The 17,254-nt window shown below is 36.4% G+C and overlaps 1 protein-coding gene across 2 annotated transcripts in view; it reads left to right on the forward strand.

The window, feature by feature from the left end:
- LOC150099795 (alpha-2-macroglobulin-like protein 1) overlaps positions 1-17,254 on the forward strand; it is a 1,007,775-nt gene that overhangs the window by 121,550 nt on the left and 868,971 nt on the right. The gene's annotated exons all lie outside the window — the stretch shown is intronic.

A 17,254-nucleotide genomic window follows, 5' to 3' on the forward strand; every position in this document is an offset into this window, starting at 1 on the left:
ACTTCGAAGTAGGTGGGATTAACTTGCCTCACTCATCTACAAGTAATCCTTATAAACAAATGCAGAAATTTGTTTGTATAATCACTCTTTCTCAAACTTTGAAAAAAAAAAAATTATCATTATCATCATCATCGGAATGGAATCAGAAGATCTATCTGTAACTACAGTAGCAACCCTACTTCTGATTGGGGAAAGTGACCATGCAGTCCTGTCCTGGGAGGTTGCTCAACATGTTTTGGTTAAGAAAAAAAATTATTTTTGTGAACTACAAAAGCTGGTGATTATGACAAACTTAGGAGGCAACTTGGTGCAATGCCATGGCATAGGAAATTACATGGAATGAATGTTATTAGTGCATGGAAAGAAATCAAGGAATGAGTGAAGTAGTATCACAGTGCATACCTAGGGTCATAAGGATAAGCCAAGTAAGGATTAAGTTGATGAGTAGCAATATAAAGTAGGAGTTGCAAAAAAAAAAAGAAAGCACTGTGGAAGGAATATAAACAAGAAGATGATCAGCATGCTCATTACCAATATAAAGCACAAGCAAGATGGGTAACTAGTATAGTAAAAAGGATAATCAGATTTTGAGAGAAAATTAGCTAAGCTGGCCAAAGTAAATCCAAAAGAGTTTTTCTGCTATGTAGAAAGTAAGAAAAAGAAAGGTTATGGAAAGATAATTCTACTAATTGCTGATGGTAGGAAAGTGACAGAAGCAGAAGAAATAGTTCAGTTACTAAGTGATCACTTTGCAAGGGTCTATCATCCAGGTGGTGACTTTGCACTTACTGATGTGACAGAGACTGATGTGAAAATCGAGGTAGATAAACTGAAGGTTCTCATCTCATCTCATCTTCCTTTTCCCTCTTTTACCTTGCAGGGTCGAGGTAAAAGAGGGAAAAGGAAGATGAGATTATTAATTATCAGACCTCAAACTGTTCACAGGATAAGGTGGTCAGTCGATTTTTCAATGCCAGTTTGCCTGCTTTGCGGGATGAAAATCCCCAGAATAAACTGGGGAAAAAACCCTACTATCCATGCCCAAGACCGGCAAACTTGGCTATGACCGAGGAAGATCCTTCAGCACCTCACGTCACCAACAGGAATCAAACCTAGGACACTCCTTCCCCAGGCATATGGTTACAAAGTGCACCGCCACTAGGCTAACCGCACTGACTATGGTACTCATTATATTGAAAAATATCAATGTGAATACAGCAGTGGGCCTGGACTGTATGTCAGCTCGTGTGCTATGAGAATGTGCAAGTGAACTGGCAGTACCTCTGACAAAGTTATTTAATCTAAGTCTCAGCCCTTACAAGCTTCCAAGGGAGTGGAAAGAGGGTAAGATAGTTAGATTATATAAAAGGCGGCTCCAAGACAGAAGTAACAAATTACACACCAATTAGTATCTCTGTGGTGGTTAAAGAATTTATAAAGTTGATTAAAAGTAAAATTTAGAAATTGGTGGACAGGAATATGATACTCTATAGGAGACAGCATGGCTTTGTAAAAAGTAGGTCCTACCTCAGTAATTTCTTCACATTTTATAATAAGGTGACAGTGGAATCAGATAAAGAAAATGGCTACATCATGATGCTGCTGGACTTTGCAAAGGCATTTGACAGAATAACGTATGGAAAACTATTCCATGAGTTGGAGTAAATGGAATGGATATGTGACGGGTGGTATGGGTAGGGGAAGGGGTGGCTGATAGACAGAGGGTGGTGTATTGTGGAGTGGAATCAAGGTGAATAAGGATGACTAATGGAGTGCCATAGGGCTCTGTACTAGGACCACTGCTCTTTAATTTTTTACATTAATGATGTACATTTTCAGTTGTTCGCAGATGATGGTAAACCGGGAAGGACAATAATTGATAAAGTTGATGTATATATATATATCATTTATTTAAAATCTTACAGGATGATTTAAATAAATTGCAATGTGAGCAATGGTTGGCAATTTAATGTTGTAAAATGTAAGGTAATGGGATGAAAAGATTACATGCTTTGTATCATATTGATGGTAATAGTCTACAGGAAATTGATGAAGCTAGGGATTTGGGGGTGATGGTGGAAAGAGATTTGAAATTCAGACAAAATATTGCAAGGGTTGGTAAAATAGCTGAGAAGATTATTAATCTCTCTTTATAGGCTATGATTCGCCACATGTTGACTGCTGTGCACATATTTGGTTACCTCGTTTCTTGTGGATCAGGAGGTGGTAGAGAGGATTCATAGATGATCTACCATGCTGGTGACAGGTTTGTGGATTGTTCCCAGTGAGGATAGATTGAAATTGTATGGGTTGCAAAGTTTATCTGACAGGCAGAAGAGAGAGGATATGACAGAAACTTATAAGTTACTAAAGGGATTCTATAACATTGACACAAAAGAAATTTTTTAATACATGAATGAATGGAATAGATTGCCAGAGGTGTTGGAAGTTTTTTTCATTTGGTTAGACTATAAATTATATATTTAATTTAATCCTTTATCCAAGTGTAAGAAAACAAAGTTTGCGCCTGAAGTATCTTCAGGACTGGGGCAACTCGTGGCAAGTTCTCTGGACTAAGTTCTAAGTTCTAAGTTCTTATCACTTTCCTTAGTATTCCATAATACAAAGCACATCTCCTTGCAGACATGTATAATGCTATGCATTATGGGAAGCTTCAATCTTTGTGTCACCTCTGCATCTGGCTCCCACTGAAGAGACCTCGTTAAAGGTCGAAACCAGTCTGGTAGTGACCCTTCCCGTAATGCATATCATTATACATGTCTGCAAGGGGATGTGCTTGGCATTATAGGATACTAAGGAAAGTGATGAGAACTTAGTCCACCTTTGCCATGAATTACCCCAGTCCTGAAGATACTTCAGGTGCAAACTTTGTTTGCTTACACTTGGATAAAGGATTAAACTAAATATATAATTTATGCCAAAGGTGATTGTGAGCATCCCAACAGTAAATAAGTTGGGATATCATATATATAAGGATATATATGATAGGTATAGTGTTAATGGATAGTGTGAGTCTCCCGTGATGAGTCTTTTGACTCCGAAGTACTCATATAAATAAACTGTAATAACATTTTATTTATCATCCTACAGAGTATTTACATAGTGAGCCAAGCGCTGTGGATGTGTCTAAGATAAGTTATTCTAGGAATAATTAAGTATATATGTGTAATTGTTTGAGTAAGAGCAGCTGTAAATGTTGTTGTGCGTTACTAGTATTATTAGTGTGGGGGATTTTTCTTGCCTAAACTTAATTACGAAATCGTTATTATTAGACCTAGTAATCTGCAGGGAAAAAAATGGCGGCGGCGGCATTGTCATTCCATGATTTTAATTTAGATTTCAGTTGTTTCGTTAAGTGTGAGGTCTGTTATATGTATTCTTTTGATTACATAAATGATTTGTGGATGTTTAGCACGGATGGAAGAAGGGTGACCTGAATGAGGAACTGATGAAGCAAATATGAAATTGATGACAGAAAGTGTCAGTAACGAGAAAATGAGTGCACGTTTGAAAGAGAAGGATGATGAGAAGGAGAGGCAAAAAAATGTTAAAAAATCAGTAAAAAAAGAAAAAGAGGGATTTGAAAACCGTAACGGATGTTAAAAGGGACGAAAGTGAGGCGAGAGTGGCGGAAGGAAATGAAATTTGAGAGAACGAATGAAACTAGAAATGGTGTGACACAGAAATTGAAAGTGAAAAAAATCGAAAGAATGAATGATAGCGAAAAAAGAATGAATGATGGCGAAAGTTGGACACATGTTGGACTGAAAGTATAGAAACAAACAAAGATGAATGAGAGTGAAAGTGAGAAAAATGATAGCATAAGTTGGACGCATGTTAGACTGAAAGTACGGAAACAAAGAAAGATAAATAAGAGTGAAAGTGAGAGGAATGATAGCGAAAGTTGGATGTATGTTGGACCGAAAGTACGGAAACAAAGAAGGATGAATGGGAGTGAAAATAAGAAGAGAAGGTCGAGAGTTAGCAAGATTGAATGATAGAGAGAATTTGTTGCGAGATTTGGAAGTTGAATTGGATTGGATGAGGCAAGAAATGAAATGGATGTGGAATGAAATTAGGAAAATTCAGGTCAAAACTATTAAAATAAATCATGATGGCATGAAAGAGTTAACGAAAGATCAGCGAGTGGCATTGTATTGTGGCTCCATTGTTAAAGGTGTGCTAGAGGATAGAATGCACAAGTGCAGGCCGTAAACTGAGTAGAGTGATTGAGGCATTGGATATGAGGCGGGAGCGAGCAAAAGAGTTAATACTATTAATTGGTACAAATGATTTGAGAGAGAACAAAGAGCATGTCAGAATGAATATCAGGAGGCTGCTTGGAAAGATAAAAGAGAATAGTGTGACAGGAAGGGTAGTCAGTGTGTTGCCTATGTATGATTGTGGTGAAATGAGGCAGAGAGCAAGGATTATGAATGATATTCTGGCTGAAATGTGCGAGGAGATGGGAGTACAGTTTGTTAATGTGTGGAATGAGTTTGAGGGACGAAGTGAGCTGTATGAGAGCGATGGACTGCATTTGAGTGGTAATGGTGTGAGTCGCTTGGAGAGACTGCTGCTGGAAGGTAGAGAAGTGAATAGAGAGAATGAATCAGATTGAGAGGGGAGTGATGTGGAAGAGCAGGAGAATAAGACAGGAGAGATTGAAGAAGTTGATATGAATGGGGAAGTGAGTGGTATGAGTATAGAAAATGAGAGAATGGATGTGCAAGAGGAGCAGGGAAATGGGGAGGCTCAGGGTGGACAGGGGTACACAGCGTGAAAAAGGTGGATGCTCGAAGAGGAGGTGAGAGCATGTGTAGGCAGGAAAGAAATGGGATGACCAGGGATCAAGAGGAATCAGTTGGAATTGAAAAGGGGTCTAAAATGAAGAAGCAGAAAGGGAAATGGCCCCAGTGCAGCATGGAGAGATCACATCAAGTGAGTGGTATCAGTGGAACTAGCTGTATATCCAGAAATGAGCTGTTGTGTTTGTATACCAGTGCTAGAAGTATAAGAAACAAGGCAGATGAAATGGTTGCACTAATTGCGTCTGTTCACCCAAAGACTGTCGGAATAAGTGAGACATGGTTGTAAGAGGATGACATCCTGACAGGAATAGAGATGGAAGGGTATGATGTGTTTCAAGAGGATAGAAGGGGTAAAAAGGGAGGGGGGTGCTATTGATGATAGAGAAAGAGTTATGTCCATACAAAGTAGAGATGCAAGACGGAAATAGTGCCAGTGGTTTTGAGGTAGTATGGTGTGAGATAGAGGTGAATGGAATCAAATGCTTGGTCGGATGTTGTTATAGACCAGGTTGTGTGGATGGTGGTGGTGATAGTGAAATGTATAGTGAAATTAGCCAAGCAAATAAGAAAATGGTATTATGGTTGATTTTAATTATGGCAATATAGACTGGAATGATGAGATAGCAACTGGAAGTAAAGAAAATGAGTTTCTTCAGTTTTTGTGGGATCACTATCTCAGACAGTACGTAACAGAGGGTACATGAGGTTTAAGGGTCTTGGATTTGGTCATCTCATCAGAGGATGTAATTATAAATGAGGTGTCAAATCATCCACCAATTGGTGAGAGTGACCATGAAGTGATTACCTGGGTGGTTGCCAGCAATGTGAGGACTCCTGTGAGAAAAGGGTATATGTGGAACTACAAGGGGGTGATTATGAAGAGCTCAGGAGACAGCTTGCAGGTGTAGCGTGGAATGAGGAGTTAGCTGGAAAAGAGATCAATGCAGCTTGGGGGATTTTCAAAAACTATCTAGTAGATGCAATGTCTAAATGTATTCCAAGAGTGAGAAGGTTAAATAAGGTAGGTGTGATATGGATGAATAAAGATATTATGCATGCAATACAGAGAAAAAGGGCATTGTGGAGGCAGCATAAGAGAAATGGAAATAACCAATTTCATGAGGTCTACAAAGACCAGGCAAGGAGGGTGACTTGGTTGGTGAGAGTAGCTAAAGAGAGGTATGACCAGCCAATGACGAATCCTAGAATAATGAAGCCAAAAAGAATCCTAGGGAGTTCTTTCGATATGTAGCCAGCAAAAGAAAGAATGATTATGGAAGGATGACGTTGATTGGAGAAAATCGTATAAAGACAGCTGTTGTAGAATGTGCGGTGGAGATACTTAATGAGCAGTTCATAAAGATCTTTCAATCTTGTGAATGTGACTTCATGGAGAGATTGAGAGCAGTTGATGATGGGGAGGAGAGACTGACTGTAAGTGAGCAAGAGGTGTTTGGGGAGTTGAGTAAACGATGTATATAAGGCTGTGGGACTTGATAATTTATCACTGCGTATTCTGAAGGAATGTGCCAGGGAGTTGACACCTGTCTTGACATATTTTTTTAATACGAGTCTTGCACTTGGTCAAGTTGCTAAGGAGGGCAAGCTTGTGCCACTTCATAAAGGAAGTGATTGAACTCAAGCATCAAACTATAGGCCTGTGTGTCAGGTGTTGTGGTTAAGTTGTTGAAGAAGCTTGTGAGAACTGGGATCCAGAGTTGGGTTGACAACAATGGTATTATCTTTGATGGACAGCATGGATTTGCTAAAGGGAGGTCATGTTTTAGTAATCTACTTACTTATTACAATAAAGTGACTGCTTCCTTGGACAGAGGAGAAGGATACACAGTAATATACTTGGATTTCGCAAAGGCTTTTGATAGAGTACCTCATGATAAGTTGACAGTCAGACTAGAGCAGATGGGGTTGGATATTAGATTAGTGTATTGGATTGGAGACTGGCTATCTGATAGGTATCAGCAAGTTGTGTATGGGGGAGCGGTATCCAGTTAAAGGAAAGTCACTAGTGGAGTGCCTCAGGGGTCTGTTTTAGGTCCACTGCTGTTTAACTTGTATATTAATGATATAGGTGAAGATTTGGATGGAGATATTCATTTGTTTGCAGATGATGCAAAGTTGGGACGAACCATGAAGTGTAGCGAAGATGTTGTGGCCTTACAGGAAGACTTGAATAGGAGTGATTGGGCACGGAAATGGCAATGTTAGTTCAATGTTGCAAAATGTAAGGTTTTAAAATTTGGAAAACAAAGATGGGATGTAGAATTTATGCTTGGTGAGAATATATTTTTGGAGGTAGAGGAAATAAGAGATCTGGGGGTGATAGTGGATAAGGATTTAAAATTTAGGGGACACATAGCTAAAATTGTGAAGACAATACAAAGGCTTCTGGGAATGATGCGGAGGACACTGACATGTAGAAGTAGGGAGATTCTTGTTACGTTGTATAAGGCTTTGATTAGGCCACACATGGACTATTGTGCCCAGATATGGTCACTGGGGTTTCAGAAGGATGAAGAGATGTTGGAAAGGGTCCAAAGGCGACTGACTAAGGTAGTTTCTGACCTCTGGAATGTTGAGTATGAGGAAAGATTGAGAAGTTGTAATTTGCAGAGTCTGGTGGGCAGGAGGAAGGGGGGAGATATGATAGAGACCTACAATTTGGTAAGGGGTTGTTATAAGAATAATGGTGGAGAAGTTCTATAGAGAATAGTGGGAGATCAGGGGATAACCAGAGGTCATCCCTAGAAACTGTATAAAGAGGGTGGGAGGAGAGGCAAGTTTTTTTCGTGCTGAGTTGTGAATGATTGGAATGCCTTGCCTGAGAGTGTGGTGTCTGCAAGGAGTTTGAGTCTGTTTAAGACACAGTATGATGAGATGTGTGTGTGTATGTGATAAAAGGACCTCCCAGATGAGTCTTTGACTCCATGAGGTCTTGGGGTAATAATAAATTTTTTTTTTTTCACACAATTACAATAATCGTCTTTGATGACATTCCAGCTTGTAATTTTTACAAAAATCAGCACTAAGTGCTACATATGTGATTCATTTTCTACATTGCATTTCAATTAATATTTTGATGATAATATTTTTTTGCATCTATATTTACAACACGTGTTCTTCTAATATAAGATTACACGGAAGTTTTGCATAATTGATAATAATAATAATAATAATAATTTTATTTTTTATTATTTTATTATTTTTAATCCCACCTACTTCAAAGCTTGGGTTAGCTTTTATGAAGAGAGTGGGATTTAGCCTTCACTATTTGTGTTGTTGCTACTGTTTATGTATGGGATGCCTACATCCCATACATAAACAGTAGCAACAACACAAATAGTGAAGGCTAAATCCCACTCTCTTGATGCTAGTGATTTGTGATGTGTATATTAGTGTTAATGATTTCTTAACTTTGTTGTTATATTTTACAGAGTTCGTCTTTTAATGTTCTGTAGTTATCTACTTGTTTTAACTTTCTTGGTAGGTTGTTGAGTTGTGTGGGTATCTGATGTGATCTCACAAAAGAACCGTATGAGTTGTTGAAGGGTGTGAGGAATGCAGAGAGTTGTCGTAGGTCGTGTTATACGATATGTGTCTCTGTTGTTTCGATAAGTGATGTTGAAGTAATTCCTTGTTAATGTCATGTAGTGTTTCAGGTTTTTAATGCTCAGAATTCTGTGTATCGCCATGTGCTCGTTGGATATTGGTTGTTGCATGTAAGGTATCCAGATCACCGTTATCACAATTTTCCTGTGTAGTGTTTCTAATTTTGTTAGGTGGCTGTTTGATGTATTTGTATAGACTGTTATTCCGTATCTGAGTAGGGATTCGCAGATACCGTGATATAGGAGTTTTTTTATGTTGGGTGGAATAATGTCTTTAACTTGGAAGAATTTTGCTGCGATGATCCGGAGTTTGGTGTGTAGGTATTCTATATGTTTTGTCCATTTAAGGTGGGAATCTATATAGAGACCGAGGTATTTTGCGTGTGTTACAGGTTTGATTTCGGAACATTGGCAAGTATTTTTGTTGTTAATGCAGCAGTATGTGTGACAATGTATCGATAGTGATGCAGGGCGTATTATTCTTGGATAATATAATAATAATAATAATAATATACAATAAAGTATATTATTACATTTTCTGTTCAGTACAAAATGTAGAGTACAGTGATTTTTTAAATATAAATGTATATAATTTTTTTTTTCAATATCATAGCTTATTATTATACAGCTTATTTACATATACACAATTTTCTTTTTTTTTTTAATATCAGTATCTTCATTATTGTTATACACCTTACTGACTGGTTTGTTACATGATCTGCTTTCTTTGATTATGAGGATTATGTGTAGATGAGTGAGGCATATTAATCCTACTTACTTCGAAGCTTGGGTTAGCTTTTATGTAGAGTGTGGGATTAGCCTTCACTATTTATGTTGTTGTTACTGTTTATGTAATTTGTGTATTGGATGCTGGTGATTTGTGATGTGTATATTAGTGTTAATGGTATATTAACTTTGTTGGTATACTTTCCAGAGTTCGTGTTTTAATGTTCTGTAATTATGTATGTGTTTTAAATTTCTTGGTAGGTTGTTGAGTTGGATGGGTATCTGATGTGATCTCACAAAAGAACTGTATGAGTTGTTGAAGGGTGTAGGGATGTAGAGAGTTATTGTAGGTCGTGTTATATGATATGTGTCTCTGTTGTTTCGATAGGTGATGTTGAAGTAATTCCTTATTGATGTTATGTAGTGTTTCAGGTTTTTAATGCTCAGGATTCTGTGTATCACCATGTGCTGGTCTGATATTGGTTGTTGCGTATAAGGTTTCGTCCAAATCACTGTTGACACAATTTTCTTATGTAATATTTCTAATTTTGTTAGGTGGCTATTTGATGTGTTTGCATAGACTATTATTCCGTATCTGAGTAGGGATTCGTATATACCGTGATATAGGAGTTTTTTTAATAATCATAATAATAATAATAATTAATATTTATAATATTAATTAATTTATAATAATAATAAATAATAATAATATTATTATTATTACTTGACACCTCCAGGGAGTTCAAAGACTCATCGAGGGAGGGCATCTACTCTATAGTTCTCTGCCTTTACCACTCAATCCACCAACCACAACTACACCAACGGCATCTACCATCCATCACTCCATCACCACTAGTATTTCCACAGACAATCACTAATGCTCATGCCCACAGCGGGATTCAAACCCACAGCCTTTTTGGCTGGAGAGCAGATATGCCAACCACTCGGCCATCAGGCTGGCAATAATAATAATAATAATAGTTTGTTTCACTTCATCAGGAAATAACACAAATAAACTAAAAACTAGAAAGCAAGTGATAACAGTTAACATCTCTAGTGAAAATGTTTAAACATTGGAAAATGTGCATTCACTGTTATGCTGGCTACTGGTTTGTGGGTTGCTGTATTACTACTGTTTTGTTGGAGAAGCAATCTTGCTATTTTATCAAAAAAATTCTATTTCAACCTCCAAAACAATCAAAAAAAAAAAAAAGAATACAAAGGGGCAGTGATTCTTCTATATATAAATATATATATATATATATATATATATACAATCAATCACAGATAAAATAGCAAGATTTCTTTGCCAACAAAACTTAAAAGGTTCATTCTACCCACTCAACAAAATCTGAACACCTGAAACCTCCACATCTGTTACTTAAAAACCAGGTGCCTACAAGACAGATAGGTTGATCTGGTGAGATACGATGATTGGAACCCTTCAAGAATGTTGAGAATGAAAGAAAGCCCAAATCAGGGCTAGTAACACATACAGTGGAAACAAAACACCAAGTAGAATGGCAACAGACTGAAATTCTCCACATTTATATCGAGGCTGGTCTTCCTTAATCCATCACGACACACTCGTATCTACCAGTAATTTTACAGCAACTCACGAACCAGCTGCCATTGTAATAGTGGCATGCTTCCCATTGTTTAAATGTTTCCAAATATTTTTCACCACAGTTGTTAACTGCTGTTACTTGATTTCTAGTTTTTAGTTTATTCATGTTATTTCCTGATGAAGTGAAACGAAGTACTTCATGAAACTTGTCGAAATAAAAGTATAGTTTCTATTTGACATTTTTGTTTGTGGCTTTATACCAGAAAAAATAATTCTAAAAAATTGCTGTTCTCTGGTCTTAATGCCTTATTTATACAGACATCTGTGCATATGCTTAATAAGGCTGAACTAGATGAATACATAATCACTTTTTCCTCATAATCATTTCCATGATAATGCACATTCGTTTTCTTGATTCTCTGTGTTAGGTCACATACCAGTTAATAATTTCTCAAGACTTCTGGTTCCAAATGCATATGTTGTTGTTATTATTATTATTATTATAATATGGAAACAAACACACCATGTCTAAATCCAACCCTATTTGCACAAAAAAAAGAAGGAAAAAAAAAAGTTAAACTGTAATAGCAGCTGAAGTCTTCCAAGCATGTACCATCAGACAGTAAAATCAATACCTGGCTTATGACCATTACAGGAACATAACCATGAAACCACCACTATCTATCATCTGTTATCTTCCTCAGATAAGCTCTGCTAAGCTTCAAGGAAGAAAATTATTAACTTGCAAGTATCTGTTATACACAATTGTAACATGTTATAAATATTATATATATATAATTATTACAGCATCTATGTATGCAATTTATCTGAGACATAAAAAAAAAATAATAATAATAAAAAATAATAATAATAAATAAATAAATAAATTATTATTGTTATTATTATTATTAATATGTATATTCTATATTCAAAAATTCTGTATAATCTTTATTGTAAATAAAGTCACTCAATATGTTTAAAAAAAAAATTTAAAAGTTAAAATTAAAAAATTAATGTTATGAATTTAAAAAAATATTATTATTATTATTATTATTATTATTCATTATACAAAAAATCTGTGACATCTTCATCGTTAATATTAGAACAGCTCTTGTAAATATAGATACAAAAATGTATTATTAAAAATGTTAATTGAAATCGAATGTAGAAAATGAATCACATATGCAGCACTTAGTGCTGAACTTCGTAAAAATTAAAAGTTGAAATGTCACTAAAGATGATTATTATATATGTGCAAATATTTTAGAAATCAAAAGTTGATTTCTAAATGATTATTGATTTCTAAATGATTATGATCTCAATAAAAATGATTATTTAAAAAAAATATATATATTATTATTCACATTAGATTTCTATGGAGTCAAAAGACTCATTATGGGAGGTCTCCACTATCACACGAAAAAAAGATCAGATTATGGCTTAAACCTATTCATAGTTTCTGCTCTAGCAGAATGCATTCCACTCTCTGTGCAAAGAACCTGCTTCTCATCTTGCTCACACAATTAGAATGAACGTGAGCTAAACTGTGGAAGTGAAAGAAATTACAGATGAGGAAATGAAAGTGAGTGATGCTGTGGAAGCAAATGAAAGTAGAACATATAAGATGAATATCGTGAAGGTGGCAAAATGTTTTGTAGATTATTGAAAAGTATAGAAATTGAAGAAAAAGTAGCATAAAAGGAATCAGATGTTGATTCCTAGGAGTGATTTCTCATCAGCCTAGCTTAATGCTAGACTGATGTGAAACTCGTCTCGAATAGATAAGTTTTATTTTTATAGTAGTTTAGAATATTGATTTGTTTTGGTAAAAATTTGCTTTTTTATTTAGCTTATCATGACTATGTGGTAGTGAAACTTTGCGAGTTTGATATCGATGTTTCTTTTACTAAATTTTGAAACTTGCAATGACAGCATGAATGAGATTTACATGTCATGTAGCACAAAAACCAGATGTAATTAATGGCATAGATTTTTCAAGAATGGTTTATTGTCATGAGTACAGCATGTATATAGTGGAGAATGTTGTATGTAGAGAGATTGAACAGGAGATGAGAGAAAATGTGGGTATGCCAAAAGTGCGAATATTTTGTTGGACTATGAGTTATCAGTAAATGCAACAGTTCATTGATGGAACAAAAATGAGTGCAATTGTAGGAGTAAAGGACTGTATAAAACATAGAATGAAAGTGGAAGTGAAAGAAACTACTGATGATGAAATGGAGGTGAGTGGCACTGTAGAAGTAAAGAAAAGTAGAAATGAGGATGAGCAAAACTGCAGGGGGGGGGGGAGATAGTGTGATTGTCTGGATGCAAGAATTGAAAAATAAGTTCATAAGAAATGAAGAATATGTGCAGTCAGATTACAAGTTTGGTGGATAGGAATGAAAAAGTGTAAATGGATAGAATGAAGAAAAGTAGAGAAAAAAGGTATGAAAGTTAGTTGATAGGCAAAAAAAAAAAAGAGAAAGGGATGTGGTACAAACATTTAAGTTACTTAAAGGATTTTATAGGAAAGCAGGGAAAATGTTTCAGCACTTGGCTAGTGTGGGCAGAAGAAGAGGTCAACCCTGGAAGTTGGATAACAGTGTTGTTAGCAAGAGACTATGTTTTTTCATTTGCATAGTCATGAATGAATGGAACGGATTTCCTGAGTTAGTTGTGAGTGTTTTGTCTGGTTTCTTAATGGTTTCAAGGAGAGGTAAGATAGATATTGTGTTAATAGTTTGGTCTCCCACAATGAGTCTTACGACTCCATGGAGATGCTGCATTAATAATAATAATGATGATGATGACTTGAAAGTAACGGTGTATGGAGATATCACTGTTAGAGTTCTGGTAAATGAAAGGGTTCACAAGGTATGTTTTCCAGCAGGGAGAATTAGCAGGATAGTTAATGCATTAGATATGAGAAGTAAATGAACAAGAGAGTTAATGGTGGCTGTGGGAAGAAATGATTTGGTTGTACATGAGGAGAATGTAAGGATGTTATATCAGAAAGTTATTGAGGAGAGTGAAAGATAATAGTGTAGTGGGAAAAGTAGTCAGTGTTGCCAAGGTATGACAATGATGAGTTATGATGGAAAGCAAGAATTATGACTAGTATGCTAGCAAAACTGTGTGAGGAGAAGGAAATCCAGTTTGTAAATGTGTGGGGTGCATTTGAGGGATGTCCAATTTGAGGCAGTCCAATACAAAAGTGATGGACTGCCTTTGAATGGATTTGACATAAATCATCTGGAGAGACTGTTGCTAGGAGGATGTTCAGTGAGTGTATGTGAGCAAGAGATCAGAGGAAGTAAGAGGTGAAGTGAAAGATTAGGAGAGTGGAATGAGTGATGCTTATTAGTGGAAATAGTAGTAGCATGAGAGGTGATGAGAGAACAGGGATGCCTAGTATAAGGAGAATGGATGTTGAAGTAGTAGTGAATGTGTGCATGAGATTGGTCAACATTGGAATGGGATGGACTGGGATGTAAGGGGGTTGAGGCTGAGGCAATGTATAGAGTAAGTGATGATAAAGGAAATCGGACATGGTCAGATGTGGGAAAATCAGAACCAACAAGTGGCATGAATAGGACTGGTTACAAACTTAAAAGGGAATTGCTGTGTTTATTTACAAATTCAGGAATATCAAAAATAAGGGAGATGAAATGGTTTTGCTGAGTTTCTTGACCCACAAATTGTTGGAATAATTGAAGCATTTTTGGATATAGATGATATCATGAATGGGAATAGAAATGGAAGGGTATGATGTTTTTTGTGAGAATAGAAAGGACAAGAAAGGGGGAGGGGGAATGTTGATGATAGCAGAAGAATTATATCTTCTCATAGTGGAAATGCAAGAGAGAATAGTGGCAATGATTTTGAGGTGGTATGCATGAGGTGGAGATTGTTAGGAAGAGATTTTGTTGAATCTTGTTATAGACCAGTGAATGTTTAGGGTGGTAATGAAGAAATGTATAAGTAACTTGGGTTGGTGAATAAGGGAAGAGTGATCATTATGGGTGATTTTAATTATTGTAATATAGATTGGAATGAAGACATAGCATTTGAGTAAGGAAAATTAATTTTTTAAGAGACAACTATCTTAGGCAGTATGTAAGGAAGGACACATGAGGATAAAAGAACCTTAGATTTAATCATTTTATTGGAAGATATTATTATTGCATGACACTTCCAAGGAATCCACCTACTCATTGCGGGAGGGCACTCTACCCCACTCTGGTATACATATTTCACTGTCTCTCATACTACGTAATTTTCCCACCACACACAACTACCATCAGTGTAATCTACTGTCCACGACCACCACATAGTATTTTTTGCTGTAAATTGCATGTATTCTCATGATTGATTTGCCTGTATGCAGGATGAAAAACCTGAGTTTCTGGGAGAAAAAATCTTGCTATTTCCACATAAGATCGGCTAACTCACCTTCAGTTAAAACAGTCCATATAAAGATTCCTTTTGTCATGGCAAGAAGCAAACTCAGGTCTTTTCCAATTAAAGGGTGTAATGTGACTTAGTTTTTCCAGTTGTGCTACGAAGATAATCATGCATTCACAGTCAAATATGATTGTGTTGTAGTTCCCTCCAGTTGGCGAGAATGACCATAATATGATCACCTCGATGGTGGCCAGCCATGAAACTACAAGGTCAGTGATTATGAAAAGCTTAGACGACAGCCTGGAGCTAACAGTATAGAATGAGATGTTAAGTGGGATGGAAATAAATGCTGTTTGGGTACTGTCCAAGAGATATTTAACATCATCAATGTCCAAATGTATTCTTAAGGTCAAAAGATGGAATAAGTAGGTGCCAAATGGATGAATGAAGAGATTAAGCATGAAATATGGAAAAGAAGGCACTGTGGAGGCAGCCCAAGACAAATGGTGGTAATAATCAGTTGCATACAAGTAATATAAAGAGCAGGCCAGGAAGGTGACTCTTTGGTAAGGACAGCAGAAGTGCAGTATGAGTAGAAATTAGCAAATTAGGCCAAGAAAAACTCTAGAATTCTTCCAATATATGGAAAGTAGATGAATGAACACTATGTTAAGATGATGTTAATGGATGAAGATGGTAGATTGTTAACTGCTGCAGAGAAAGTTGAGGTATTCAATAAACAACTTATAAGAGTGGTTCATTTGTATCAGTGTGAAATCACGAGAAGCTGAGATGTAAAGGAAATGGGAGAGGATGGCATACTTGTTAGCGAGCAGGAGACATATGCAGAATTAAGTAGGCAATAAGACTTGATGACATATTATCGCATGTCTTAAGAGAATATTAGAGAATGTCTTAAGAGTCAGTAGCCTTGGCATACCTGTTTAATAAGTCTTTCAACAGTACAGTTGCAAAAGATGGGGAAAGAAGGTAAAATTGTTCCACTTCAGAGGTGGTGGTAAGGCTGTGGCTACAAATTATAGGCCAAATCTGTATATCTGGAGATGTGGTTAAGGTATTGGAGAGATCAGTGAGATAGCTAGGATACAGAAATGGTTGATAACAGCAGTATTCTCTGTTGCTCATCAGCATTTGTTAAAGGAAAGTCATGTTTCACAGATTTGTTTATGTACTGTAACCAAGGTAACAAATGCATCAGACAGAGGACATGCATTATACAGTGGTATGCTTAGATTTTGCAAAGGCTTTGATAGATTGCCACATGACCAGCTTGTAAGTAAATTGAATGGATGGAATTAGACAACAAACTAGTGAGTGGGATAAGTGACTTACTATCAAATAAGTATCAGCAAGTTATATGTGAGTATCCAGAAAGAGAAAAGTCACTAGTGATGTGTTGCAGGATCTGTTTTGGGGGTCATTGTTGTTCAGCTTGTATATTAATAGTATTTGGGTTAGGTTAGATTTAACTATAGATATGCAGTTTTGCAGATGATGCAAATCAGGGGGAACAGTGAGAAATCAACAGATGTTGTGGCCTTACAAGAGGACTTGGGTAGAGAGTATAATAGATTGTATGAGTGGGCAGATGAGTGGAACTATCAGTTCAATGTTGCAAAGTATAAGGCTTTGAAATTTGGTAGAAAATTATGGGATGCAAACTGTACACTTGGGAAATTTTGAAGGAGGTAGAGGAGATGAGAGAATTGGGAGTATCGGTTGGTCAAGGACCAGAAATTCAGGGGGTCACATGGAGAAGCAGTGCAGCTATTATGTTGAATTATGACAGTGATACAGAGGGCATTAATGAGTTATGGTCCCATTGTATATATGTAAATAATCCAATTAGGCCTAGGCCATATATAGATTGTTGTGTACAGATTTGGCCTAGTTTTCAAAGAAAGATTGACTAGGGTGGTAACAGGTCTTTGGAATGTGTGGTAGGAAGACAGATTGAAGAAATGCAGTTTTCAAAATCTTGTGAACAGGAGGAGGAGGAGGAGATGAGGGGATATGATTGAGACATATAAGTTGATCTGAGTTTGTTATTAATTTAACAAGTTTTGCAACAGCAC

The sequence above is a fragment of the Typopeltis vanoorti genome, chromosome 14, assembly GCF_054136105.1.
Source record: "Typopeltis vanoorti isolate ZY-2024b chromosome 14, IOZ_Tvanoo_1.0, whole genome shotgun sequence".
Lineage (NCBI taxonomy): Eukaryota > Metazoa > Arthropoda > Arachnida > Uropygi > Thelyphonidae > Typopeltis > Typopeltis vanoorti.